Below are 14,858 nucleotides of genomic sequence, written 5' to 3' on the forward strand. Positions count from 1 at the left end.
ATTTATACGCATAGAAGATTAACTGTATTTTGAAAAAGCCGCCAATCAATCATTTCGTTCATATATATTCACAATAATAAAACAGCTGGTTTCAGAGTGAGCCTTACGGGTCCTGGTGTGAGACACCTCAATATACTCGCATCTTCACAGATTTCTTATAACCTAGGGTAAAATTAGTAAAGTTTCTTTCCTGAAATACTGAAATCATTATCTCTGCTTCAATAAAGGCTATTATTTCGAACTCTTTTGCATTTTTCATAACATAGTTCGAATATCTTGTGGAAATTGGGCTGCCCTTCGTAATATGTGAAATTTTACTGCAGAATAGAGAAAAGCCACTCGCTTCGATGATATGGAAACCGTTTTCCACTATTTATGTGTCGCCTTTACTTAGCAATCTTGAAAGCATTGCCAGTGATAAGAATGACGTGTTTGATATATCTTTAATAAACGCACGCTGTGCAAAATGACCTCCATTTCCGAAGCCCTACATATTCGCTAGCCAGTGGCTGCTTATACCTAGATGTATTTAATACAAGGCATTACTTCAGTCTTGTCGGCTGGTTTGTAGTTCTAAACGTAGCATGTGCTTGTGCTTAGAACGACAAAAAAGCGCAAAGTTTCCACGTTGTGCTGTCACTCTGAGTGGATAAAGGCAAAACCAGGTTGGAGAAAGACCTGCCCAGTCCGAACTGAAGAAACATCGCTGAGTAGACAATTAATCCCTTCATCCGTGTGTGTCCATTCATCGTATACCGAAAAATCTGGCTATATTAGCTATAGCTTTGTTGGCCGCACAAGGCTCCCACTAGCAGCATCGCTTGACCACCAGCCTATCATTACTCGCCTCGTTGTTCCTTCGAATCTATTTACCTAATCTTTACGTATGGATATTCTAAGCGATCGCCGCAATAGCAGCGGCCTTAGTCCGTTTAGAGGACGAAGTAGACATGTCGAGACAGATAGTCACTGTGATACGCATTTTTTACCAGGGGTTGAGGAGATAATGGACAAGGTAAAGGTGGAGGATGAACTCGTATGAGAATATCCACAGACGGCATTCTGGCCTCCAAGTGGGCAACTAGCTTTTGTTGAATAAGGGCTGTTTTCGCTTGCTTTGCTATTGCTATCACGGATGCTGCTGCCTTTGCGTGATTCGAAATCAAATAAGCTGTCGTTTATGGGCGACGCACCAATAGCGAGGTACAGCAACATGGCGGTAAGCTGGGTCGAACGGGTTAGACGAGGATGGTCTACAACGAAGACTCAGTAGTACCACAATCGAATCAAGTGTCGGCCATCTGTTATCGGTTAAGACGGCAATGACACGTTATACAATCATCACCCTCCAGCGCGAATAATCTTCGTGTATAAACAGGATTTGGATATGTAGAGCTTTATTTCATGAGTTGCTTTTATGCGACGTTTTAATTCGCATACGCTCAGAACAACTCGTAATAATAGCAAAATATTATAGAACAACTGAAGAGTGTGGGCATTTGGAGGTCTTCTTGCGACGTCACCCTCCTATGCAACACTCAGCTGCAAAGGACATAGCAGTGAATCACATAAAATGCACGCAAAGATGCTTCTTTCTTCACTGCAACGGTTGTTCGAAACCTACCAAATTTAGTTGTACCATGACCTCGATAACTCAGTTCCTTCCATTATGAAAAACGTGGGTGCGGGTTCAAGTATTGCGAGCAGAGAACGTAAACAGAACTCAAATTTACTGTGTTTGCTCGTACACTACCATGCTGTGGGGACAACAGCTCACACTGTGCTGTGAAGCGTACCTACAATTGATTTCCTAACTTCGACGACTTGTTCACTCGATAGACGTGATGCTGAATCACCGATTTACTTTCCGTATTCCTTTCACTATTCCTTCTACCATTATTGTTGACCAGTCGAACCCAGGTCTCAAACGTCAGCACGCTTGGCGAAACCCAGGACGCCGCCAAGCACACTAAACAACAATGTGCATAGCATCGAATCGAATAAGACTAACTGTACACAATATTCTATAAGCATTGATATTCAAATTTTCGCCGAGTATTAATGGAGTTATAGGATAGATAGGTGAATGCTATCCTAGAAGTCTGCTAGCTGTTTAACACATCTATAAGTTGGAACGGATTAGAGGCTCCGACAAGATCAAACGAAGAAGACAAACACTGCAGGAAAAGGTGCACACATTAAGTTGTGATTACGGACGGATATCACAGCGCACTGCAGCCATTCTACTCCGTGTGATGCCCCTTCGATTCAACATTTTTACATGGGTGCATCGCGTCGATAGGCGACACTGGTCCTGTGTAGGTCTCGCCTGGATTGCTTTCGATGTGAACAATTGCTAAGTATCCAATCTGAGAGGCCAGACCGCTCGTAGCATGTAATCCATTCGTGCAGAGTGCATAAATATTAACATGTTTTGCCACTCTTGATGTCCCGCTCGACAGTTTATGTGTAAATGTAAATAACATTTGCCTGAATAAAAGAGTTTCCCTTCTTATTGGCTCGATAGGGTCCTAAGCTAGCTGCCCGAACACAACGATTATCATCGTATTGGTTCGCGGTACAAACGATAATCCGTGCCTTTGAACTGATAGACCCCCCCCCCCCCCCCCGCCCGCCCCAGATCATTAACTACGGAAAAGATTTAGTATTGCTTATTGGCTACATAATTGATATATAATTGAACAAAAAACTCTTGACGACCAAACCACGATAGTATACGGCAAATCAAAAGTATGCTGTGGAGCATTAAGGCTGAAATCAAATATGTTCTAATTGAAGTATCTTCTCATTCGGATCAAATACAGATGCCTAACATCATCTGACGATTGCAAAATTGGCCGCATAGGGCCAATGACGATTCAATTTGTGTGTACAGTAAACAGGTCCTTCTGGGTTTGGCCTAGCTTTATTGCAACAGGCATTTCATCAACCCGACCGTTTCTGTTCAGGACCAAGCTTCCTCTCTATTCGAGAAATCAATCAACGCTAACTTTATATTCTAAGCATCACTTTACCAGTATGACCACCGCTATTGTTGTCAATTATTATTATAAGTCTATACAAGAGGTAACGTCTAATCCACAGGCGCAGTTATAACAAAATCATTAGGCTTGAACGTTAAAAGCTGGCAAAAAATGTTCTAATAAATAAAGCAGATAGAACGAGTGCCATGCTTTGCTGCCTATTTACTTTGTCAACCATCTGTCATGATTCTTTTATGACATGTTACCGATCAGAGAAGCGACTCAGATCGACATCGGTGGCCATCCTCGCCGTCGAAGAACAAACAAGTTGCCAAGCCGCTGCTTTTATTCTTTTTGGTAAATACGCGATGAAGAGGTGAGACCGATGCCTCACGCGGTCACCATTATCAATAATTAACAAACCAGTGGAGAATACGCTGACGATTCTAGATTGACAAGAGCACATTTCGTAGAAGCGCACCCATCCCTGACAATGAACAATAGGTTCAGTGGGCTTGACTGGCTTGTAGCGTCATCTCGAGTCAAAAGCGGCGTGTGGTTTGCCAGAGTGATGTTAATACCAGCTACTATACTCTATGCAGTCACAGGCCAAACGCTGACTCATTGACCTATCGAAAAGACAGCAGGTCCATTCAACAATTTTTCCTTCGGACGTGAAACTTTCGACGATAATCTTCTTGGAAATGAAGATTATTATTATTCTATCTGCTCATTTTTACAGTTCAGCTTTTAATTTTCAAGAAATGTGGAACTCTCGAATGTGGAAAGCTAATGAATGAAATGTATGGTACATAAATCCAACTTTTTATCTTTGTTTCTATGCCAAAAGATTCAGGCCACGCGGTTTTCGATATTCCGATTACTGGAAATGTTGCTGCAACCTAAAGAAATATAAGAGTCGTGCATACATGTCAAGTTATCTTACAAATCGATTTGTTCTCCGTTTCTAAAAGATTCTTAACTTACGAATTGCTTGGAGTGACTTTGTTTGCTATAAGCACCATACGCTTGGCAAATTGTACTCCATCTATATTATATATTTTTTAGGAATGTGTGAATCTGACTGTTTTTGAATGTTGTAAGGGTATCGATAGCTTTGTATTTGTTCTTTGGTGACATACATAGCTTTGTTGTTTTCTTACTACGCTGCTAATTACGTAGCGTATTCCCTGAACGAGCGAGTCACATTTGACATCATGCAGAATATTGTTACTGCAGAGCACAGAGACAAACAATAAAAAAACATCTGACAGACCTACCGATCGCCAAGCGATGACAACGAAGAAAACGTTTCTATATTCAAGCAAACAAACTTACCAAAGTGATTCATGGTGCTACGATGCACTCATACACAGAAAGCGAGCTCATCAGGCCATGACGCTAGGACCAGTCCGTTGGTCCGTGGGCTGCCGCCAGCAGAGTCCCCCATCGCAGGCGCACCAGCCGGCAACCAGACGTTCAGCAGGTAAATGAAAAGTCAAAGCTATTTATATAATATTATAGATAGATTCAGTTGGTTATAGCTGTAGCGGCAGCAACTGCTGGACCGGCATAACCCAATCGAAGAAGTGAGTAATAAACTCGGCAGGACGACAGACATGTCGCCTCGGCGTCCTTTGCAATACTTGCATTTGGTTCAGTAACGATAGCGGCAATTTTATGTGGGTCTGTTAGTACCCCGTGAAAGTTTAGTGGGTAATGTGTTTGCGTGCTAAGCTTGGACACATGTTATGGTCTAGGTTCGAACCCGAGCATAGACAGGCAGGCTTCGTTTCGTGCTGGGAGCCAGCCAGCCAGCCGTCTCTTTGATGGAGTGCCCAATGGCGATACCGGACGTAAAAGTCGAAACAAAGAGGTTCTGTTAGATGTGCGCATGGACGCATTGCTGGATGTAAGTAGCTGTTAAAGCGGGCGCGACAACAACCATAAACGAAATGAGGAAAAAAAAAGTCGAATTTCCAGGAATGGCAGCGTAGGGCGACGAGAGCACGACACTAGCTCGAGGAGAAGTAGTAGCTGTTGACTATTCTCTATGCTCACTGGGCCAGGGACGCTGACGAAGGGTGAAGGCAGCGCCTCAGCTGGCGAGCCCGAAAATCTACTGCTAAAACTCGAACAAGCACATCGAGTGACACTCTAAAAAATTGAGAAGCAACAACAAGAGTTCAATTGCATTTCGTTGATAACCAATAAAAACACTGAGAAATATAGGCGAAGCTATTGGTTTAACAGTGGACGAATGAAGCAAACCGAAGCGAGTAAACGACGTTAACCGTTAAATTCGCACAATCCAAATAGACTTGGTACATGTTAACACATCTAGCAAGAAAACGGTATTTTGATAATGATCCAATCTACGCTATTGCAAAGCGCAACTTTTGAATACTCACTAAAGGATTTGCAGCAGTCGGCCACGCCACTGACAACAGCTCTTTACATTCAGGTACGCATCTAGAGACATGTTATAAAAGGAGCATCTTTCCAGCATGACTGCTGCGGCCTGAATGCATGTGTTTAAAATTATTTCAGTAAAATTATACAGTTTGCTGGACATACGATTGATTCACAACGTGTTGACTGTTCGCATGGCCGCCTTTGCTATTTGCCAACTTTCTAACATGTTTAGGTATTTCTTACTTTGTGTGGTGTTTGCCATTTGGCAGACTGTCTGGTATATCTGCTAGTAATCTGTAAGTGTTCTGGGCATTTCGGGCAAGCCGTCAGGGACCATCTGAGTTTTTTGGAGGGTGGCGGGTAGGATAAATGGCCAAACGATTTCGATAGCATGAAGTACCGGAATGAGTTCAAGCTCTCGCTCTAGGACTTTCGCTTCATCGAGGCATCGCAGCAGGGCTGGTTTGTAGAGGCCAGAGATTATGCCGCTAACGCCACGAGATCTACAGCAATTGAAATGTGCACTAGTACACATCCCGGTTCCTACAACAAGCAAGTTGCTTCAATCCAGAAAGCGAACCTTATCTTGGTTAAGCACAGACGTCGGTACCGAACTTAGCTTGATGATCTAGCAATTATATATCTGCAGGTGTGTCTCAGAGCGCTAATGCACGCTTCATGTCGGGCTCGTCTAGGCTAGCAATGATTACGGAACAAATTCAGGAGAGCAACAATGCTTATAGAACCTTAATGAGATCCTATGTAAGCACATATGTCGATACCGCAGCGACGAATATAAGCTGCCGTACTACGAATGCGCGATCCGCGCAATGCGATAACGTTATCCTCAACTAATCTTGGATATAGAGACGCCCCTGTGGTTTATAATCACGTTAAAACGTCCTGGTCCGCCACTCTCTCGAGCTGGCAAATCGACCTGCGTAGAAGTCGAGGATATTAAATGGACAAGTCATTCAAGTTTCGGTCGGCATGAGGATTTAGATACTCTGCCATGCCCAGTATGCATTGAAAGCGCTAATTTCGTGGCACTCTTGCAATTCCGTTGGATAATTTTCAGCGTTTTGTTGGAGTGCAGCCGAGATCCCAAACTCAATCCCTGTTGTACTTGCGATGACATTGGGAAAGTGCGCATCCTGAGGGCATTCTATAAGCGGCCACCGCTGCGAGGAAGTGATACACAAAGTCCTCGGACGTTGGCGCTCGTGGTAGAAGAGGGTAGCTGTGGGGCTCGTTGATACGATGGAGGGTGCTATGTACGAACGACGATTCTTAGAAGCAGCATGATGCTGCTGCTGACCAGTCCCCACGAAGCTGACCTCGCTGTTGGGCCACCTCAGCTTCAGTGGATATTAGATATCGTGTCTTGGTATTCCTTGAGCTTCCATTGATTCTGATTTAGAGCTTCTTTTGTTCTAGATCCCAATTTGCTCGACCTTTATGACTTTTACACATAAAAAGGGCTTGATCTTTCTTACGACTTCAAAAGCCATTTTTCTTGCTATACCACCTCGCTAACTATGTTCTCTTGGACCGGCTTCTTCGCGAAAACATCGAACATAGCTTTGCAATCCTAACTAAATAGAAAGGCGAATAATACATGGACCTTTGACCCCAACCAGTAATAGCGAAGCAACTAGGCTGGGCGAAGGTCTGCGGAGCTCGACCACCTCGCTGTATATTGTTCAAATAGAGTGCACCTGTTTCCCTTTCATATAGGTTGCTTGCTTTTCCAAAGCCATTATGCGGTGAAATATCAGCGATAATGACGAAAATTGCTTAATTCCGACTCAAATGCGTGCGTATCGAGACACTTCATAGAGCGTCCTGTTGACCAGTCTGCTATTGACGCTGCGGGATCTCAGGGAGGTCGTGCGTAGGCACTGTTACAGTGCCTATTCGCAGATTCTGAAAGCCGATTTAACTATTTGCCCTCGACAGATCTGGGCTTTTGGGGTACTGGCGGGTGCACGTAGTGAAATTAAGTAAACTGACACTTTATGAAGTGATACTTGAGCAATAGGACTCGTTATAACGCACTGAAGCCGGCTACTGCCCCCCAAATATCTTCGCTCGGAAGCGTGGCACGCTGATGCTATCGCAAACAGAGCAATTATGTCGCGAAATGATAAATTTTTTAAATTTTATAAGCTTATACATATTATAAGTTAGAGGCTATACGGATAACTGATTATCATTGATTCTGCGATATATATATATATATATATATATATATATATATATATTGTGTTTGTGTATTTTTATACAAATGTGTTATTACAATCAAATTATTACATATCAAAAAATTATTCGATATTAATACTGCTCTAACAATTAGGAACGAAATTAAATTCCCCCATTCCCAATTTCCTTATCTGTGATCTAAAAACGTTTGTGATAAAGATATCACCCCAGTTTCATATGCGGTCGAGAAGTAAAAACATTTTGAAAGTTACCACTATGGCGCAAATGCTTCTCTAGCGCATGACCAGTGGCTGGAATCGGAGATTCAGAGCCCTATTCTGAGCTTGCTTTTATTTCTAAACCCTAGCATTCACTAATATCCGTATCAATATTGAGACTTATCTTTCTGGTAAAAAACTAGTTGGCAACCGTTGAATGAGGGGTCTTCAAACGTCCAAAACATTTCAGCCGCTCGATGAATGATTAGTACAGGTGTCTGGGTTTTGTTCTGTTAGACGGGCAGGTATCTCTATCAGCAATACATATATTAGCTGACGAACTTTACGAAAGGAATGGAAGCTGACTGCTAGCTCGGTAGGAAACAGCAAAAGCCCGAGAACATTTACATCACTTCTACAATGAATCCGACTAAAATATAATAATGAAATGAATACAATACATTATAAGGATAAAAGATCTATAGGGCAAAAGGTTGTCATTTCCTCAATGGTGTCATACAGAACTTGAAGATGGGATCGGTTTAGCATGAATCTCGGAGCACGCTTTGTTGCTATTCCGTAGTTAAATCATTGGTGGTATAAAAAATGTTTTTTCTCACAGCCCAGTAACAAAAACGCACGCTTATTTCAAAGAATGAATTGAACTTAAATAGGTGGCATCCAAATAATAAGAAGTTAAATCTACACAAAGTCTTTGTGTACGTCCTGTGATTAATCCACTCTGAGAGACACGTGCGAAATGCAAAGTAAGTTTAAATAGCAGTGCGACAAAGTAAGACGTCTGTTCACATTAGCTTTTCTAGTTTTTGTACGGTACTGAGTCACGTATTTCAGCTCCTCATAGCGATGGGTTTAGTATGCGCAATTACAGAGTAATGGGCACCGGACTGAGTCACCTTTCCGAAATTACAGCTGACCTTTCCTGGATAGTCTTCCTGCTTTATCTTTTGGATTTCAGATGATCCGAATACCCACAAATAGCACAGGGGCAATGTGATCAATTTATGACCTGAAGAGCAACAGATATTTTACAGAAGGATACAGGGGTAGCTTGAAAGAGGGAGATTGGTTTCAAATGACGAAACAGATCTCTGATCGTTCTCTTTTTGTTGCATATTAATGCATTTCGTTGATCGTTTGGCTAACCTACTTTTAGTCAGCTTTTATTATGCGATACTCTGTGAAACTGGATTATTACTTAGAGATGATGGGTGGTATGCCAAGAACGGCACCCTGATTCTAAGAACAAAAAAAACTTATATTTCATTGCCGGGCTCTCAAGATGTTACCTGCGAAGTCAATCAAGCTTCCCCTTGAATCGATAGTCTTTCCTTAGCTGAGGAAAATATATGGTTGTCAGAGTTCCACGGAAATATTTTGCAGTTGCACTGCTTGAAATTTTCTGAACCTTTTTTAGAGTAATTGGTCAAACCGTATTCAGGAGATGAGTTATTTTTCCGAGGTACTGCATACCCATAGTACTTCAGATAATGTATCATAGTCAAAGTTTAATTGAAGGTTGCTCGGAGTCACTTTTCTTATTTGTTCTTAGTCTGTTCTAATTGTAGCCTATGCGGCAGAAACCAACTTTTCTAACATCTAGGTTCGTAAACCTCAGTCACTTACCTAACAACACCGTAATGAAATATAAGTGTAATAGTAATACGTAAGAACATGTAAGAACAATTATTTCTATTAAATTAATGAAATACAAGTTGACAGCAAAGACAAAGTAAACATTTGTGTTTTTTCTTACTAGTTTCGTTTACCCATTTGTTATGTGGCTATAATAGCTTCCCCTTTCAATCAATAGGACCTATATTAAGCCCATTTTTCAGCATTAACGCCCATATCACTGGCACCAGTTATCGTAGAGCAAAAGCTAATTCTAGTGGTAACTACTTCTTTGTAACACACTTGTTCTATTCTATGTCTGGGCAACTGTTTGAGTCGATATTAAAATTAGCTCTGAATCAAGGCCCGAGGGCACGATGCACACGGTTTAGTAGGTAAGAGTCCGACGGTATCAAATAGTGGTTTATTAGCAATGACATTCGGTCTGCATTGTGCATTAGCTTTTAATTTTCTTAAAAAAAAAATACTTTACAAAATCGCTTACTGCAAATTTAACTAAAACGCATTCCTTCCTCTACGTTGATTTGGGAGGACAACATACTGTGACAAGCCTACCTTGATGTTACCTGATAAATACACCACTTTTGTTGCTATTATTTTCAATCAAGTAAGAAAGTACGCTGTGTACGATAGGTGCATGATATAGAAGAACATTCAAGGCCTTGAACAACAAAAATGTTCACATTTTATTGCCTGATTTCCCTCCCAGTTGAGCCAGCAGTATGTCAGGGTCTGAGTTAACGACAAAAGGATGTAGTTCAAAAAGAACGACGATGGCACTAAGAGTAATTGACTGATATTAACAGACCAAGAAAGCTAATCCGTGTTGAATTCTACCCTGTGTGAACCATTTTCGGAATAGAAATGGAACTTTTCTTGCATTTGCTTTATATTCAATTTTTAATATATTATTGCGATTTAGTTATCTAAGTATTGAAATACGCATCCTTTTACCTATAAACAGAAGAGCCACGTAAAAAAATGTACGCCAAGGGACTCATCGACAATGTAATACCTTCGTACATAAGCGAAGATAAGAGGAAAGTGTGTCAAGTTATTACACTATGAACAATATGCGTATTTATGTATTGTTGCCACGTACCGCAAAGAAGATATATTTAGTCGTCAATGAAAAGATTACAATTTTACTGTTTATTTCAGCGGAATCGGCGGATACGATTGAATCATCAGCTTGCCGTAGTATATATTTGTGGGATGGTGTCTAATAGCAACTGCATGTGAAGATCAAGGATCTCAAACCGAGCTTAATAAAGGAAAAGTGACCGGACCCGCTAGTGCAGCTAAATGGAACAGCGACACTGGATAGCTATATACAATAACAAGAAACTGACAAGCATACTCACGCACATATGTGTGCTTCTTCATAGGCATATATCGGAAAGTCTCGAACGCGGGACAACAGTTGGCCACAAGTACTGCTGTTGCCGTCAATGCTAAACTGACCGATCATCTCAGAGAGATATCCCAGTTAAATGTATTCATGACACGATGTCGTTGTTTTCGCCATCTAGGCTCCCCATTGCGATGGAAGTATCTTAGTGAATGGTTGCTATAAGAGGCCTTTGTTCATGACGTCGATCCTTGATCTTCGAAGTTCTACTACTATGCTTTGCTATGCTACATTCAGATATATACGTAGATAGTATCCCCGCGCACTTTCGTAACGCTATCGGCCGCCTGTTTTTTGCATTATTGCCATAAGGGGTGTATGTTCCTTGATTATAATGCATGTTTTACATAATCATGATGGTTATCATTGCAGTCCACAATGATGTGCTGGTCACAAACCGCGGAAGGACGCTAGTTCCCATCTGCTCATTAGAAGTACTTCACAAAACAAATCTCGTCACAATCGCCTAAAAGCGAAAAGTCTATATGAACATCTTCTGAAAGAACTTATAGAAAGTGATAATTCGACGTAACATTTATAGAAATTAACTAACAATCTGCTACCTCAAAGCTTTCAATATTGTTTTTATTCTGTCCGACGGTCTTGGTGGTTTGCCGGTCACAAACTTAACTACATCAGAAGTTCCATTTTGGACAATACGAATAGGTATATTGATCAATAAACTTTTAGTATTTAGAATGCGAAAACCAGATCTCTTCCTGCGTTTGTCATCAGCATTATAAATCGAGCAAACCTCTACCACTGACGTCCATATTATGAACGATTATCGCAATAACTCACTTCAACATGAAAGATTTATTTCTATTTCTGTTATGTTTTTGATAGTCATTGAGTATGCACATATAAACAAGGTGCATTGGCTGTGCTCTGTTCCCCCATCCCCCGTCCCCCCCTAAAACAGTGATGCTCTATGATCATTCGCTTCAGGCGGCATCTTCAACTACGAGACCAACAACTACTGTCGTTTAAACTGCAAGCTTGAACGAGACATGAATTCCAAGGTACACAATATTTGTGGTTAAAAGAAAAAACAGCTGATCTGTAACACCAGCACGCCCTCTCGTGTTGTTTGATCCAACTATTTCGTTTCACCAAGTAAGTTCACTCGGTGTGTGTCGATACGTCCAGCTCGATACGGCGGCGTTTATTGCCAAGATGCTACATTCTAGGAGCTCGACGCTACTATTTTTAACTACGTTCTAGCAACCTGATATTGAGCTATTAAACGCCATCACCCGAGCGCAGATGGAGGGACTCGTTTAACTTCAAGAACGAAAACATGGCCAAGGGGATCGGCAAACACTATACTTAGGTATGCTGACATTAATCGAAAAGAGGATGAAATACTTTGAAGAGAATAAGCTGGCAGGCATGTGCCCAGTGGATATTGGGAAACAACTTTCGAGTACAAAGTAATTTCGTCCAGTTCGAATTATTGTAACGGTTATCTTGAGGACATCAAGATTATATCTAGTTACACTGAGCACCAATAGTGTAGCAATGTCATGTTGAGGCGACCTCATAACGTTTCGCTAATGTCACAAAATGCCGTCCGTACACAACTAGGAAAGTCTCCATTTGCATCGTCTGTATGACTGCTTTTACTCAGAGACAATTTATCTCATGACCTCTGTAACTGTTGATACTAGATATATATAATAGAAGCTCTCTGGAAGAGGGAGAAAGATCGGCTGTGTGGCTGGTCAGCAAAGAGTGGAATCCTCCAGCCGTCCGTCGATCGGTCGAGAGAAGCTTTGGGCAACGGTCGTTGATAAAAGTTAACATCGCGTCTCCGCTCTATAGACTCCTCTACCGACTCGACGACGACGACGACGACGACGACGACGACTGTCACCAGTGCTGCCATTACAAACTGCTTTCCTTTACGGTCTCAAACTGACGGCGGTCAACTGCGCGCGAAAATACAGACGTTACCATTCTACGCCGTCTGATGGCTGTCGTTGAATAGCTGTTGACGATGGTGGCGTCAAACCGAATAAAGAAAATCGTTGTGATTATCCCACCCAGCGAGCTGTATCTTCAAATCATTGAAGATTCAAAGCAAATTATAATCTTCTTCAAGATTCGCAGCGATGCCTCTAAAAGATGTTTTCTATTTCTACTCTATAAAAGTATTTTAGTTACAGCACGCTGACAAAATTTCTGGTAAAGGGGAGAGTGCGAAGCGGAAATACCGAGAAATTTTTCGAGTTATTAGTACATTGTTCCTTTTATATCGAACGTACATAACACATAGTACTAGTTTAATAAATATGCTCTTGGGCGTAGTACCTCAATGAAAACGATTCTTGATAATATCGTAACTTGAAAAAAGGAAAGTGTCCCAGACTCATGCCAGGCGTAAATTCTGTGAAAATTCCTTACGCATAAAAGTCCGTGCAACACATATTTCCTGTCCAGGGTAGCTACTGTTGTATCCGTATGTCGTTGAAAAAATTACATTATACTGTAGATCGTCTCTAAACACCCTCTATGGCGAGATTGAAAAATTTTCAGCTGAATTGTCGTTGGACACACAACGCATTAATGCAGCAAGTGATCGCCCATATTCGATTGGGGCGTAGCCTGCAATAATTAGCTGGTACACACTTTTCAAGCTTATGGACGAGACGGCATTATCTAGCACTAGTGCGATGAAGTTTAAGTTTAGCTGGCACCCTCACCAAAGCTACACCTTGAACGTCATCTCATTTTTCTCTTTCAACGACATCGGCGTAGTACCATTTTGTTTTACGATACCATAGTGTGCCATTTTTATAAAGCGTTAGATTGCAGATGTGAATCAACTGTAACCGTGGCTATTTATTTCCCTGGTGGCCTTTGCGGTCAGCAGCATAAACATTTGCTGGCTATATGAATTGATGTCGTCTCCTCTGTTTATGAGTCTGTTAGTCTTCTCGAAAATCACCTTTCGCCTGCTGCTGGCGGCCGATGTCGTCGTCCATTCCGCAGCAACGCGTTGACTAGCCGTCATCATGATCACGGCCATCATTGCCAACATCAAAAAGTATCTTGATCGCTTAGCGCAACAACAACGGCGGTGACGGCTAGCGCACACAGAATGGACAGAAGCGGTAAGTTATGGTGGCTCTGGTCGGTTCTCCATTTTGTAGTGGCCGCTATTATTGCGGTTGTTGTTGAGATTAGTGCTGTGCCAGTGGAAGGATGATCAAAAAAGAGAACATGCGCATAGTGACTCTCAAGGACGAAGCGACTCGAACAAATGTGGTCGGCGGATATTAGCCACCGTTCTGTGCCCATACAACTTGCTTTGTCGTTGACTTTCGACCACCGTCGATGAGTTCTCTACTTTTCGGAGTATTTATTTTATATCGGAGGGTCAACGGATTACCTTTCCGCCACACCAACGGCACATAGCTCACCAGCTCTGGGTTGTCAGTTACCGACCGCAAAGAATAAATAACAACAATCACAGATCTGCATAACAGTTGCCAACGGCCAGCAAGCAAAGGAAGACGTCAGTCGTACGAACAAGGTGACGCTTCTTAATGCCGACTATCTTTTCATTTTCATGCCGTGCCAATTGAGTTTGACCGACTTGGGTTGCCTATACTGAAGAACAGCTGTTGCCATCTGGCGGCCATACGATAACACAGTGGAGTGGGTATTCATTGCGCTTAGTCGTGTGCATATCTCGTACTTAAGACAAACACTGATCTCTGTGTCGCTGTAGCAGTGAGAACAGGCCTCCAACCACGTCTTTTATTTTGAACTTTCAACGTAAGAGATTATTGCTTATTATCACAACTGCAACGCACATGACTTATGTTAAAACGTGCCGTAGCTAACAGATTTTTTTTGGAATTTAGACAGATTGCTATGTCTTTACTTAAACGAGCCTAGGCGTCTTTATGGGCTCGCAAACAAAAACGAAATTACTCAGTCCTGATTAGCGCTGCTATTGACTAT

General features: G+C 41.8%; 1 protein-coding gene across 4 annotated transcripts in view; it reads right to left on the minus strand.

The window, feature by feature from the left end:
• The window catches only part of LOC111252767 (uncharacterized), a 50,804-nt gene that overhangs the window by 23,940 nt on the left and 12,006 nt on the right, over positions 1-14,858 (minus strand). The window contains exon 2 of one of the 4 annotated variants that reach the window (XM_022811167.2): positions 4,323-4,411. The exons of the other annotated variants lie outside the window; for them this stretch is intronic. The gene's annotated coding sequence lies outside the window, so the exon portion shown is untranslated. The remainder of the gene's footprint in view (positions 1-4,322; positions 4,412-14,858) is intronic. 4 annotated transcript variants of the gene reach the window in all.

This window comes from Varroa destructor, unplaced genomic scaffold, assembly GCF_002443255.2.
Source record: "Varroa destructor unplaced genomic scaffold, Vdes_3.0 BEIS01000006.1, whole genome shotgun sequence".
Taxonomy (NCBI): Eukaryota; Metazoa; Arthropoda; class Arachnida; order Mesostigmata; family Varroidae; genus Varroa; species Varroa destructor.